The following is a 16009-nucleotide window of genomic DNA, read 5'->3' on the forward strand; positions in this document are numbered from 1 at the left end:
TAGTGTGACAGCGGTGAGGTCTGCAGTGGGAGTGATGGATGCATTTAAGGTGGAGGTGGGATTACATCAAGGATCAGCTCTGAGCTCTTTCTTATTTGCAATGGTGATGGACAGGTTGACAGACGAGATCAGGCAGAAGTCCCCGTGGACTATGATGTTTGCAGATGACATTGTGATCTGTAGTGAGAGTAGGGAACAGGTGGAGGAGACCCTGGAGAGATGGAGATATGCTCTAGAGAGAAGAGGAATGAAGGTCAGCAGGACTAAGACAAAATATATGTGTGTGAATGAGAGGGAGGATAGAGGAATGGTGAGGATGCAAAGAGTAGAGGTGGCGAAGGTGGATGAGTTTAAATACTTGGGATCAATAGTTCAAAGTAATGGTGAGTGTGGAAGAGAGGTGAAGAAGAGAGTACAGGCAGGATGGAGTGGGTGGAGAAGAGTGTCAGGAGTGATTTGTGACAGACGAGTACTAGTAAGAGTGAAAGGGAAGGTCTACAAGAGGGTAGTGAGACCAGCTATGTTATATGGGTTGGAGACAGTGGCATTGACAAAAAGGTAGGAGTTAGAGCTGGATGTGGCAGAGTTAAAGATGTTAAGATTTGCACTGGGTGTGACGAAGGTGGATAGGATTAGGAATAAGTATATTAGAGGGTCAGCCCAGGTAGGAAGGTTTGGAGACAAAGCCAGAGAGGCAAGATTACATTGGTTTGGTCATGTGCTGAGGAGGGATGCTGAGTTTATTGGGAAAAGGATGCTAAGGATGAAGCAACCAGATAACAGGAAAAGAGGAAGGCCTAAGATAAGGTCTATGGATGTGGTGAGAGAGGACATGCAAATGGTTGGTGTGACAGAGCAAAATGCAGAGGACAGGAAGAAATGGAAACAGATGATCCACTGTGGTGACCCCTAATGGGAACAGCCGAAAGATGATGATGATTATGAAAGCAAAACATATTTATGATTTTACATTATACATATTCACCCAATGAGGAAAAGGAAGACAAACATGTTTACTGTGAACTAAATGTATAGGAAGTAGGACTGCAGTAAATTGTAACAATGACATAGTAATTTGAAAGCCAAAATGCAGACTGTAGCCTTAATATATTTGTAAATACCACTAGTGTCAGTTATTTCTGCACCCAGACAGTCCTAGTAGAATGTGCCACTACTGATAGGGTGTAGTTCCTATAACTGTGGAGAAGATAAATTCATCATCATCAACCCCCTTTTTCCCATATTGTACATGGGATCGAGGTGTCATGTTAATTGTCACCGTATTTCTCAATTCACTGCCACATACCTGCCTTCTTCAACACTCATGCCTGACTGTTGCAGATCTTCTCTCACACAATCCAGTCACCTCTTTGCTGGGCACCCTTATTTCTTCTTACATGTTTCCTGTCTATCCCAAATCTTCTTCACCAAATTTTCTTCTGCTTTTTTTGCACATGTGCCTGAACCACTGTAATCTGTTCTCCTTGATTTTTTTCTGCAATTGGAGCTACTTTGGCTTCTGCTCTTATGTCCTCATTTCGTCATCTGTCCCACAGTATGCATCCTACCACTCATCTTAGGCACTGCATTTCCATCGCCTCTAGCTTTCTTATCTGCTCTGCCTTTACTGCACAGGTTTCTCTACCATACAGTAGTAATGGTCGCACTACTATTTTGTACACCCCGCCTTTAGCTTCTTTGGCATTCTTCTGACATACACTACAACTGACACTCTTTACCAGTTGGCTGCAGCCCCTCTGAGTCTAGCTTTGACCTCTTCATTCAGACTTCCCCTTTCCCCAACCCCCCTCCCAGATACTTGAAGCTATTAACCTGTTCCACTATTTTTCCTTCTATCTCAATTTTCAGCTTCTTCTGATTTCACCAATTTGCTGCCATTTCCACCATCTTATCTGTAGTTAGTTTCATCCCAAGTGCCTTTATTTATTTATTTTATTTTATTTTATATTTGTTGACCGGGCAAGTCCAACTGGATATATGTCCATTTTCAGTAGAGGCCCAGGGAGAAAAGCTCCAACAACAAAAAAAAAAACACGCTATCATTTATACTATGTGATATTAACAAATGCAGCTAAATTTACAGATAATTATCTCATTCATTACACTTTGTTGCTTCTCGGCCTTTTGGCTACGATCAAGTGTAGTATCAGTTCTTATCAGTTTAATATCTGATATGTCCCTTATCTGGGGACCATATATTAAATTGATTTTTGGGACAGCGAGATGGAATAGGGGCTTGATCCATCCACTCCACGCATCAACCTGGTATTGCAGTACTTCCAGGAATGGTGCACCCTCCCCCTGGGAGGTTTCTTTTTACTGGGGTAGGAGGTTTGCATAATGGTTAAGGTGCTTAACTTAAAAACACAAGGTGCAGGGTTTGATTCTGACATGGGGTAATTGGCTAGGCTTAAAAATGGCCCATAAGGGCAGTTAGCTTAGTATGAACCTGTGAACTATGTCTGTAAACAGAGTCATGGTACATTTCAGCTATGGTTAGCCATTCAAATATTTAGCTAATAAATAGTGGTGCTGCGGTAGCGTTGTTGCCTCACAGTAAGACGTTGTCCCATTCGATTGTCAGCTAGAGTGTCTTCTGTGTGGAGGCATGCGTGAATGGGCGTGCCTTCGTTGAAGGTTGTGCGTCAGGGCTGGTAACTCGGCACGTAAAAATCCACTACCAAACATTAGCGGACCGGAGTTCCGCTGTGGCGACCCCTAACCGGGATAAGCCGAAAAACACAACAACAACAACAACTCTCTTTGTAGTTAACAGAAAAAGTAGCTAGCTTATACACTCTCTTAGTAGTTAACAGAAAAGTAACTAGTTTATACAGGTATGGTGATTAGTACCCTGAGAAAATTGAGGTAGTTAGTCAGGGTTAGAACAAGGGCATAGCCACTGTGATTTAAGGTATGGCTTCAATTTGCTTTAAATAATGTTGTAGAGGTAATGGTGGTTAGGTCTTTTGTGAGGGAGTTCCAGGTTTTGCCCACAGTATTAGCGAACAAGGAGTCACCAGCCAAATTGTTAGCTTTACCTATTTGTACAAGTAGTTTATTTGATGAGCATAGGGTCTTGAGGTTATTATAGGGGGTGATTAGGTTAGTAAGTATTGGTGTGTTAGTAGATTGGTACAGGATCTTGTGGGCAACTGTTAACTGGTTAAATAGTATTATATTTGGCAATTCTAGCCATCCTAGCTGTTTAAGATTATCACAATGATGGGCTCTGAAGGCAGACCCAGCGTTTCTGTATCCTGGTCTCCACATGTCGCCTATGTTATATTTAAGCTAAAACAGTTGTTTATAAACCAAGTCTAATGTTGTAGGGTTAAACACTGTACTAGTTAGAATGCTTTAATGTAATATTGCATCTAGACTGTATTTATGTAACATTAGTATCATTCTATCAAGAATAGGGGCCTTGTAGAGCATATACAATCCTGTGAAGCCACGTGCAGAACTTACGAAAGTGCTTTAGTGCTCTAGTGTCTTAAAACTACATGCTGACCTAACTAGACTGCCTTAGTGCATTAAAACTGTTGAAACGTGACATATACAAAGCACTATCTCCTTGTTCAAAGAGTCTTTGATCTGCTGTGTTTGTAGAACTGTATAGCTGTGTTTTATTAAGAACTGTATATATAATAGAACTGTGAATATACTGAGTCTATCAGAACCTAATAAGTATTGCTAAACTGGAAAATTGCATCTGCCTAGCATCCTTAACTTTATTAGCTATTTAGAACATTTAGAAAAGCAACTACTTTTACCTGGCTAATTGGGCGTATGTATTCCATTATTTTTTAGCTATTATCGGAGTAAGTTTGGCCAGAACTCTTCTGTTTTCTTTACCAATTTGTTTTCTGTTCTCCTTTATGTAACCAGCTCTCCAACCTGCCTGTCCTGTATTAGGAATGGGGAACTTGCCCTATCTGAAGACCAAGAATCCGATATTTACCTAAAATCTAGGGGGCTAAGAATAGAGCCAAACTTCTCCCTGAGCATCATTCCCTCAAGGAAACAAGAAAGTATGCCTACTAGAACATTGTGTGTAATGAATAGACTTGTCTAAAAGAATAATTGAATGTAAATTGCAGGTTTAACGTACACTCCCTAGCCAGGACAGCCAGCAGCCAAAAGTCATCTCTTCTCCTAAAAACCATAACTTCCCCTCTTATTGCCTCTATATATATTTTCTCCTGTTTTTTTCCTCCTTTTACTTCTTGACCTGTTAGCTCCTACGAATAGCCACGATTGCAATATATCCTATTGACTGCTAGGTGGCACCTTTTTCCCATGACTAATCTCCTTGAACACATATCTTACTATCTTTACATATAACTCTCAGGCATCCAGTTTTTTCTATACTTATCTTTCCTGCAGTCCCACTCTATCCTTCTACCTTACACTTTATATCTCTCAATCAACCCTCCCAACCATCTCTCCCCAAACTTGCCTTAGTAGTCAGCACTCCACTGATTGTTCTCCTAGGGTTTAATCCTTCACTGGCTCTACCCACTCCATTCACCCTGCGGGCTCAATCTGCTCCCTACCCTGCCCCCAATTTCCACCTGCCCCCAGTACCTCTACATTTATCCTCCCTAACCACACCCCCCCATCCACAAAATCACTCACAGGACCCAACTCCTTAAAGTGATATAACCCACTTCCATTGTTTTTCACACAGACTACAGTTAGAACATACCCTATAGACTAACCTATAACTACTACCTCATTATGCTACCTACATCTAGCTCACCACTCCCTAAGGTCCTTCTCTTAATTCTACTCCTACCTTTCCTTTCTATACCTTAACTACTTACATTCTATGAATACCTTAACTGCCTAGGATTTTATTACTCCATAAGGCAAACCTCTACACCAATACTTGTAGTTCATAGGTTCATAGGTAGGTACTAGGCTATTGGCCCTTGGGCCTATACAAGCCTAGCCAAAAAGGTACCTTGGCTTTTGCCACCCAAGAAATTTATTTTCCTGTGCCCCAGTCAAGCAGAACCACAGAAGTGATCCCTGGGGTGAATTTCCTATTACCCATCCAATCATCAAGATTTTTCTTGAAGAGTGCTAATGAGGAGCTCTGTTTGACATAGATAGGTAGCCTGTTCCAGAGTATGGGAAGTCTCTGGGACAGGAATCTATCCCTCCAACAAGTTCTGTTTATTGTGGTGACAAGGTTTAGGTCCCTAGAGTGTGTAGCATGGAAGGATTGGGATTTCTTTAAGTGGAGCATGTCCAACAGCTCTGGGTTTGACATAGCTTTGTACGCTAGGCAGAGATCGCCTCTGAGTAGGCAATATGCTATGGAGTAAAGCTGGAGTTTTTTGAGTTGGTCTGTGTAGGGCATCTGTTTGAGGCCAGTAATCCTCTTTGTGAGGTATTTCTGTGGCCTTTCCAGTTGTTGTAGATGTCTTGTGAGGTACATACCAAAAAGGGCGTTGTACTCTATAATGTGTCTAATGAGTGATGAGTAGAGGGGAACAATGACTTCTTTTTTTCTGGATGAGAAACTTTTTGTGATGAGGTGTGCCATGTAGAAGGATTTCCTGACTACTGTGGCAATGTGATTATCAAAGGAGAGACTACTGTCCACCTGTGTCCCAAGGTCTCTTATCATGCTTTTGGTGTTAAGTAGACTACCGCCTATCTGGTAGTTCATGGGTACAGAGTTTTTACCAAAGGGGATGACAATGCACTTTTTGGCATTGAGCTTGAGATCATGGCTTTGACACCAGGCATCTGTCTCAGTGAGGCCCTTTTGTAGGATGCCCACATCATTAGGAGTTTTGATTATGGCTCCTAGTTTGCAGTCATCTGTGAATTTAGTTAGCCAAAGACCTTCTGTGTTAGCCTGTACTTCAGAGAAGTAGATACCAAACAGGAGAGGACCCAGGGCTGAACCCTGTGGCACTCCAATTGTCACTGGTCTGAAGAATGATTTGGAGTCTGCTACTTTCACAGTGTGGGTTCTGTCAGTAAGCCAGTTGGCAACCCATCTTGTGACATAGGGATTTATACCTAGTTTAGTGAGTTTATCTATAATTTCAGAGTGGGGGATGGTGTCAAATGCCTTGGCGAGATCTAGATAGGCTGTGTGAACCACCTTACCCTCATCTATTGCTTTGGTGACTGCTTCAAAGAAGTCTATCAGGTTTAGGAGACATGATCTGCCTTTTACAAACCTGAACTGTGTGGGGTTCAGAGTTTGGAGATCTCCAATGTCTTTGTTTATGAGTTCCATGATGATATGTTCCATGGCCTTGCAGACTAGGCTCATCAAGCTAATGGGGCAGTAGTTCCCGAGGTCTGTTGTGCCCCTCCCTTTGTGGAGTGGGATAACTGTTGTGGTGCGCCATTAAATGGGCACAAAGCCTGAGGTGAGGCTATGATTGAACATGGTACTTAGGTGGGGTGCCAGGTCATTCTGTAGTTCATGTAGAAGGCAGCCTGGGATGTTGTCGGGTCCCATGGATGCTGTGTTCTTGGCTTTGGATAGTGAGGTTTTTACCTGTGCAGCCTGATTACAGGAACTTTGCATTCTTCCAGTATAAAGATGGGCCCTTTAGGGAGTGAGAGGGGGGTAAAGTTAGCACTGAACCTATCTGCCAGGATGTTGGCAATATCAGTTGGTTCTGTATCTTTAGTGCCATTGTGCTGTAACTCAGAGCAGATCTGAGTGTTGCCATTGAAATTCTTGACAAAGCTATAGAATGCTTTGTGGTTGTCTTTAGAATCAGTGGTGATTTTGTTTTCATAACTAGCTTTGGAGGATTTTATGAGCGATCTCAGCTTCTTACTAAGGCTGACCAGGGAGTTCCTCCAATTGTGGGATTTTACTCTTTTTTTGCAACAGTTTCTTTCTTCTGTTGTAGAGTTTGTTTATGGCAGAAGACCACCAGATTGGCTTCTTTTTTTGGAGGATAGCATATTGGTTCTATTAGGCATAGCACGATCCATGCACTCGTGTAAGTGCTTATAAAGTGCATTTGTGTAGGATTCAGCAGTCGTACCTCTATTGTCCATCTGCATGGGTGTCGTGAAGTTTGCCACTTCTGTCTTAAGAAGCATGAAGTTGGCTTTGGAGACATTTTTTACGGTTATTTTCCTAATAGGGGGTGGGAGCGGGATGTGGATGTCTAGGGTGATTAGCTTGTGGTCAGATCTGACCAACGAGGAGCTGACCTCTGGCGTGGAACACCGGTCGCCCATGTTGGTGATGACCAGGTCTAGGATATTGCTGCCCCTGGTGGGGGTGTGGATAAGTTGATCCAAGGCATTGGAACTGATGAATTCCAGAAAGCATTGAGCAAAAGAGTTGGCTCACGAGTAGTTTTCCCAGTTAATGGTGGGGTAGTTGAAATCACCCATTATTAGGGTGTTGGGTTGTACCTTAATATTTTCCAATGCATCAATAAAAGAGGAGTGGGAATCCTGGGGCATGGTGGGGGGTCTGTAGCAAGCTACAACCTGGATTGCAGTTTTGCCCAGAGTTAGTTGAATTTGGATAATCTCGGATGCATTATGCTGAGCAACTAGCATGGAGGTGTGGATATCCTTAATGAATATGGACACTCCTCCACCTTTAGTGTTTCTGTCCAGGTTTGGTGGCTGAAAGGTGTGGTATGAATTATAACCTGATAATGCAGGGGTGCTCTCTGGAGCTTTGAACAAGGTCTCATTCACTGCACAGATGTTGATGTTCTCCATTTTAAGGAGTGCCTCGAGTGAGTGCATTTTGAGGTTTAGACTTCTAGCATTGAGTAGCATTCCCCTCAGATTTTGCTTGCTTGTACCTGTTACAGTGGTGAATTTGTCAATTGAACCTTGCCTAAAAAAGGCACTATAGAGTTGGCAAGAGCCTTTGCCAGTATCCGGAATTCCAAGGACGACAGGTGCAGGCCATCTCTGGCAAAGCAGCGTGGTCTATCGATCATGTCATCCCAGGCAGACAGATACTGGATTCCCTTAGAATGACACCAAAAGCTTAACCAATTGTTGAAGTCAATCCTTTTGTATTGTACTGTGGTATCTTTCTGGGTGATGGCAGGATGCTACTCGGGGCTAGGGTCATACCTGCCTGGGCTATAAAATACCTGCCTGGGCTATAAGATCGGAGAGCTCCTCCATGTCTCTTTTCATGTAGTCCAGGGAGGTATGTCTCAGGTCATTCACATCAACATGGACAATGACAGAGTCATATTTGTACTTGCTGTGGAGTGACCTGAGTGATTGCTTTATGTGGCGGATCCTAGCACCTGACAGGCAGCTGACAGTAACTTTCTCCTTGTTTAGCCTGGTGAGTGGAACATCAGTGTGCCTGACTATAGAGTCACCTATGACTAGAATGTTGGGTACGTTATGCCTTATGGGCTGTAGTTGAGTGGCACACTGAGTATGTGGGCTATGTGTGGTGGTGTAGTTTTTGAGGGACTATGTGATGAGTGTGGTGTGGTGCAAGTGTTTACCTTCTCTTGACTGTCTAGTCCAGTCTTCGGTGAAGAGAGCTTTGCTTCCAGTTTGGCTATATAAGTGTATCTCTCACAGGTCGTAGTGTTGGGTGGTAGGAGGAGAGGGTTGTCCGTGTACATGAGGCAACTGCTGCACTGTCCCAAGATTCCCAGATTCATCAGGTAGACAGGAGAAAACACCAGGAGCTGACCTTTAGACATGCCTGGATATGTGCTTATTTATTAAGTACTAAAAACTGTTTTCCTCTAGACAAGTGAGGAAAGTTGAGTGCTGTAGTAATTTGTAGCTTATTTAGTGTTTACAATGAGTTCTGAACAAGTGCTGAGCTCAAAGAAACAGAAATGAGTGCTAAAACTAAAAAGCTGGCTAATTGCAAGGGAAAATTTGAAGAGCAGACTTTATGGCACCAGGAATACTTTTACCCTAGTTAAGTTGGGGGGGGGGGGTTTACAAGCAGTTGGATACAGCAAATCTGTATCTGGACAAGACTTGTTACAGGAAAGGGGGGGAGCAAGCTTAGAATTTTTTTTTTCAGTAAAGTATCATCTGTAATGTTTTTCACTAGTCTGTACTATTTGTAATGTTTTGCTCTAGTCTGTAACATTTGTAAAAATTGTAATCTAAAACCTATTGTAACCTTGTTTGTTTTTAGAGCTTTTCTCCCCAGGACTCCATTGAAAACGGGTTCATCTTGGCCCAATGGACTATCCTGGTAAACCAACTGCAAATAAATAAAAATAAATAAAATAAAGTGGAAAGGGAGAAAGCTGGAACAGATGTTAATTCAAGGTTAAGAATCTGAGTGGGCCGGCCTTCACAAATGTTCCCTATTAGATTGAATGAACTAATGAGACTAAACTGGGAGGAGTGTCACAGATCAAATATACAGTATGGGCAGGCAACTGCAAAGCCACCAAGTATAAGAACACCACAACACTAGGGAGGGTGGGTGAGTGAGGAAACTATTACAGTTCCTAGCTATAGGCACTAAATGAAAGTTTTAAACAGATCAAGGAGCAAGCAGACTCTAGAGAATGCTTTTAACTGTAAACAGACTGGTTGGGAGGGTGGCCTAATGGTTAAGGTGTTTGCTTTACAAACACAAGGTGCAGGGTTTGAGTCTCACAAGGGATAATTGGCTAGGCTTAAAATGGCTCACAAGGGCAGTTAGCCTAGTACTAACCTATGAACCTAACAGGAAACCTCAAGAAATCAAAAATGCACAGAAAAGCTTGGATAGAGCACTCACAAACAGAAAATACAACTCTCAGTATGAAAAAGCAGTTTACAGTTAAGTAATTCAGTAAACATGCAATTAGAGTAATGAAACTGTATCTAGCAATGAAAAATGCAGTTAAATCAGTATAAAACAGTACATAAATGCAGTGAAACAGTGCAAAAGCTTTATAACAGAGCAACATGTAGTAGATTAACAGTATAGCACAATTATAAGCGTTTCAGAAGTGCAGTTCAGTGAAATAAGTGTAAGAAATAAGTTATCCTGCTCTTGGAATCTTAAGGAATTTTCGCTTAGTTTCAGTAATGAAATACCATCCACAGCCTGTCCCTCATATTAATACATATACACCCAGCACAACAAACTACCTACCAGCTAAGTATCATAGATTGACTCACATCAAATTCTATAGTCCAAGAGCCAGTAAATTCCGCAACCTAACATGTAGACTCTTAAAACTTACAATGAGATTACAAGTTCACCCCTTAATAGATGCTGGTATCCACCCAAACCCTGGACCAAACTCTACCACAGTGCCCCACACCCCAATTCATGCTAACACACAATTGCCTGCCAGAACCTCTAACTCACTCTTGATAGCTCATCTCAATATTCGGATAATAAATAATAATAATAATAATAAAGTTACCACCTACATGCACTCATGGATGTACATTCATTTGACATCCTATGTCTTACTGAAACATGGCTCAAAAATGCAACAAAAGATAATGAGATTATTCCACCCGGCTACAATATCTTGAGACTAGACCGTAAAGCTAAGAAGGGTCGGGAAGTAGCTATTCTATACAAATCTGGATTACAGGTGACCCCTATAGATTCTAAACCTCCACTAACAAGTAAGGCTGAAATCCTTATTTGCAAATTGCAACTTAATAAATGTAAATCCATCTACATCATCTGTGTTTATCTTCCCCCAGGTAATAACTCTAGCACCCTAGAGGATATCCTTAGTTGGCTATCTAATACCTACCCACAAGAAACCGTAGTGCTTGGCGACTTTAATATCAACTAGAGGAGCTGTACCTCAGATCAGCCACATACTTATATTAACCTATATGGTTTTACTCAAACCATTACATCCCCTACAAAGACCAATAACCTTAATGGCAAGGAAAGCACCTTAGATTGGATTCTCATAAACAGTCACCACCAAACTTACAAAGGCCCTCTCCTATTCTCTATTTTTATAAATGACCTATATTCTGTTATACCTCAAGCTACTTGTATCCCATACGCGGATGAGTTTTGTATTCCTTTCCCCTATCCTTTGCTGAAGTTCTTGCTCAGAATCTGCCTGTAATGCCACATAGTCTGCATACAGCAGTTATGTTGATCTATCCCCAAGACCTGTTTGCTAATGTCATCTGTCACCAGTTTGAATAGCAGTGGGCTCAGGGCTGAACCCTGATACACACCCACTCCCACTGAGAGCCCTTCTGTGAGACCGAACAGTGTTCATATTTGAGTTGTTGGGTCATTGTACATAGCCTGCACTAATTCCACCAGTGTTTTTGGGACTTCATGCCACAGCAGTACTGCCCAAATCAGATTTCTTGGGACCCTGTCATATGCTTTCTCCAAGTCTGGGAATGGGCATTTGGACTTTTCCCTCATCTCTGTCTCACTGCAAACATTGGGTCAGTTGTGCTGCATCCTGATCTGAATCCGAACTGCTCATCTCCCATCTTACTTTCTACTACTCTGCATATCTATTTGACAATCACCCTCTCCAGAACTTTCATGCAATGTGACAGGAGTTTGATACCTCTGTACTGCCCACAGTTGTGGATGTCCCCTTTGTTCTTGTACACTGGCACAAGTACCTTTCTCTCCACACTGCTATGAGTATCCTCAGGAGCCATTCCTCCACTATCTCACCCAGCATCTTTTATCATATCTGCTGTGACCTCATTTGAGCCTGCTGCTGTCTCTACATTTATTTCTTAGTGTTATTCTTACTTCTTCTAGGGTGGGCTCCTCTTCTTCTCTCACTGTAGGCTGTGTATGGAGCAGTATAGCTTCTGTGGGGTTTTCTTCAATCAGAAGCTGCTAGAAGTACTCCTTCCATCTGCCATTGATGTCCTATGGACTGGTGCGCAGATTGTTGCTGGCATCCATTATGAAGGGTATCTCACTATCTTCTTTATCTTTCTGTCTTTGCATTTCAACCTGATATAGTGTCTTTATGCCAACTACTAAATCATTTTTCAGAGGTTGGTAGAGTGCCTCCAATGTCCTTTTCTTTCCTATGCAATTCTATTCTTAGCTTCTTTGTTAGCCAACCAGTATTCCTTCCTAGCCTTGTCTGTATTTTCTATCTCCCACTGTTTCCTTCACGTCTTCTTTCTTTTGATGACTTCCTGGACTTCTGCATTCCATCACCAGCTTTCCTTATGTATCTTATTTCCACCCACATATTTGTTCTGTAGTCCTCACACATGCTGTTTTGAGGCACCACAATTCTTTTACAACTCCACTTATTTCCCTCTCTTCTTGGGGTGCTAGAGCTCTGAGTAATTCCTTGAACTAACCTACCCATCCAAAAGCAAGGTGAAGCAGCTCCACCGCAATGGCTTGTCCCAGATCCAAATTTTTATTAAATGCAGACGTTAAAAAGTTGTAATATAAGAGCTTTTATCTGCCACTGCAGACTTCATCAGATACAAATGGATAAAATCAAACAAGTGAATTTAAATAAATAACACCTGTCAGTGTATTGGTACACACCCACCCCTTCTAACAGCATTTAAAATGTCCCAACACCTTTTTTCTTTAATCAGCACACCAAATAAATACAACGTGTAACATTATTAAAATACTTGCATTAAAGACACCATTTTAGCAAGTTACTTCACTAAAACTTTCCTACTTAAACTAATATTTTATAAAAATGTAAATAAGTATTCACAATCAATATATATTTAAATTCACTTATTTGGGTTGGTTTGTCCAGAGTTTTCTTAGTTTGCAGTGATTCCTTGAACTGTTGTACTTTGTCTCCAATCAACTTCCAAGTTTTCAGCCTGATCTCTGTTGGCTACTGCTTGCAGCTGATTGTGGCAACCAGTGGTTTATGCTATGGGCTGGACTGTTTCACTGGGGATGACTTTGCAATTACTAATTCTACCCCAGTGCCCTTTCTTTACTAGGAGGAGGTCTACATGAGTTACATGTTGGTTACTCTTGTATGAGATCTTATGACCGTCTCTCTTTCTGAAGCACATGTTGTCAACTATCAAGCCATTTGCCATACAGAAATCTAGAATGCCTCTCCTTCTTTATTCATGTTGCCCCACCCCACGCTGACCCAATGGGTCCTCATATCCAGTTCTCTATGTCCCAATATGTGCATTCAAGTCACCCAATATCAACACCAATTCATATTTTCCAGTCGTGCTTTATCTATTAGGTCCTGCAACTGCTGTCCAAATGCACTGTTTTGCTTACTATCACAACCCTGCTGTGGGGCACAGGCTGAGTTTATGAATACTGCCCTATCATTACACTGGAGTCTGACTACTAAGAGTCTCAATAATTCTAATGACATCCCTCAATGTCTTCTGAAGGCTCTCTGTCACCACAATTCCCACACCATTTCTAGCCCGTACTCTTCCTGAGTAGTAGACTCCGGATCCCAAGTCAAATGGCTTTTCGGCACTGCCCTTCCATTTTGCCCCTTGGATATGTAGGATGTCCAGCCTCCTCCATACCATCATGTCATCCATTTCCAAGCTCTGTCCTGTCAGTGAAGCTACATTAAGTGTAGTAGATAAATTGTCCCACAAGTAAAAGCTACAATAATTATTTTTTGCACACAGAATTCCCTTCCCTGACAAACATACTCTCCCAATAAGCCAGATCAACAACTAAATGTGATCAAGTTACAGCAGTGGACAGTTACTTATATGAGAAGCCTGCCTTTGCATATCATCTCCAAAGATATCCACTTTCTCTGTGCACCTCTGATATCTGTGATCAAAGTGAAAAAAAAAATTGCAGCCATAGTAATGCACTTCAACTTGTTGCTGTCAGGTACATACACTGTCACTACTTGACAAGTCATATCAATGACTGTGCAAAAGTAATCATATAATTACACTTTTCATTTAAGCATACCCTGCCTCTATATACATTTCTGATGATTGATTGTGATGAGGGTAAAAAGAAATATATGTCAGTGTGCTGTTGTCACGCATATATAGCTCTTCCTGTTATTCCCATATCAATGATAATTTAAAAGGGATGCTTTAGCCATTTACTGTCATACAAATAGCCTGTCTTCCCTCAAAGACAACCACTTTTTCTACATGCCTCTGATGTTTGACAGTGATAAATGTAAAAGAAATGATGACCACAGTAATGTATTCCATCATCATTTAAAACAAACAAGAAACATCTTTATTAAATTATCACTTAAGACATAAACAATCATACATTTATATAACTGAAAACAAAAAATATTGACATATCTTTAGTTGCAAATATTATACATTACTTATAATCTGTCCAGTCATTGTCAGTCAAACACTCCATGATTCATTCAAATCCTGCCTTCTTTTAAACCTCATTCCTCTTCCAAAATGTTATTCTGCATGTATTGTTCCCATAATTCCCATTTTTAATGTAATTTGCTCCTACCCTTTTCTATAGATCCCATTTCCATTTATGTCATCTATTTTGCTATGTTTACTACTTCTAGTACAGTTAGTTTAGACTTTGGTTTTCATTTTCTAACATTTGCATTTTTAGCAGCCACCATAATTAGATTCAGCAAGGCCTTACTATGTCTAGGCAATTCAAAGTCTGTATCATAGCTCAAAAAATTATTTTCTTAGTTATAACAATTTGCTCATCCAGTATTTATGATAGAGTAGTCTGGAGGGAAATTATAAACTCTGCCAACTCATTACACTCCCGAAAAATATGTTTCTAATTACCTCTTTCTTCCCCACCACATGTATTCCATTATCTTGGTCTAAATCATATATACTACTCCTCTATCACAAGACATGGCAATGACCATTTAACAGTAGCCATGCATCTACTGCTTAGTTTCACACAAAGTCTGAATTCTCAACTCCCATGACTGTTTTCACCTGGTTTGTTTATAATCACCATGAAGGAGCTAATAGTCACAGAGATGTGTATAACATGATGCTTTCATTCACATGCACATTCTTTCTCTGGCAAGCCACATCAATGATTGTTTAAAAGCAATTAAGTACATGTCTTAGCTGTCACACAATTTACCTTTCCATCTCCCAATCTGAAAATGACCTGCTCTGACTGCTCCTTGTGTCACTAATCAAAGTTAAAGAAATAATGGATATAGGATTATGTTTCAACTTCTTGCTTATATATACATTAATTTCCCTCCCTAGAAATTCATATTGACAATTATTAATCACTGATAAGGCATAAAGTCATGTTTTTCACAGAGTGAGCCTCCATACCATCCACCTCTTATTTTATACACTAATTGATACTCAGCCATGTTCAAACTGAAATATATATGCACACTGTAGTGTATGTTAATTTGTTCTTCTTATATAGAAGCACCAGTTCCCCCAATGCCATTCACTATAACTGAAATAAAAGAAAAAAAAATGAAAACCGCATAATCACTACTGTGTGCAGGGTGTACTGTTAACACATTATGTTAGGGACATGTACACTCCACCTGCATATATATCAGTACTATACTATAACTGAACAATTGCAACCAATCATTTATTGCACTGTGGTGATTATTTTGCTACTTGTGTATCTCTGCTACCTTTAAACTAAAACAAAAAAGAAAAAAAAATCTTGCTTTTTTCCCACTTTCTGAAATTTAAGAAAGTTCAGTTACAGATCTACTGTTCTGAACTGTTTGTAAGTTTCTTGGAGGCCAGTGATTGCTTGGACTAAAGGGAAGTCTCTGTGTTCACCAGTGGCAGTGGTTAATACTGAACAGCCTGCCTGTCCCTGTAGGAGTGGTTACTGCCTAGAAGCTGTAGTTTTATTGGCCATTTTGGGTCAATTCTAAACTCCTTGATCTCTATCTCTTAAAACCCTGCTGCCTCATGGTTTTGGCATCTTTCCAGGCTTGTTAGTTCTTGCTGAAGCACCTGCCAAGGAGAGAAAATGCTGAGAGGAGAAAGGAGCCACATTTGAGATTCTAAGTATTTTCTTCTGCTTTTTTGTTAAGAATTACTGCTTTCCCGCCTACTTTTCGGTGTTTTCCAGCTTGCT

At 40.9% G+C, this 16009-nt stretch overlaps 1 protein-coding gene and 1 non-coding gene across 2 annotated transcripts in view; one reads left to right on the forward strand and one right to left on the reverse strand.

Annotated features, from left to right (window-relative positions):
• The window catches only part of LOC122797783 (ras-related protein Rab-10-like), a 521687-nt gene that overhangs the window by 412397 nt on the left and 93281 nt on the right, over positions 1-16009 (reverse strand). The gene's annotated exons all lie outside the window — the stretch shown is intronic.
• Positions 2130-2320, forward strand: LOC122798976. The gene has a single exon (XR_006364381.1). It is a non-coding gene; the product is annotated as a U2 spliceosomal RNA (small nuclear RNA).

Source organism: Protopterus annectens, chromosome 3.part1 (assembly GCF_019279795.1).
Source record: "Protopterus annectens isolate FY-2018-M chromosome 3.part1, PAN1.0, whole genome shotgun sequence".
Classification (NCBI taxonomy): domain Eukaryota; kingdom Metazoa; phylum Chordata; order Ceratodontiformes; family Protopteridae; genus Protopterus; species Protopterus annectens.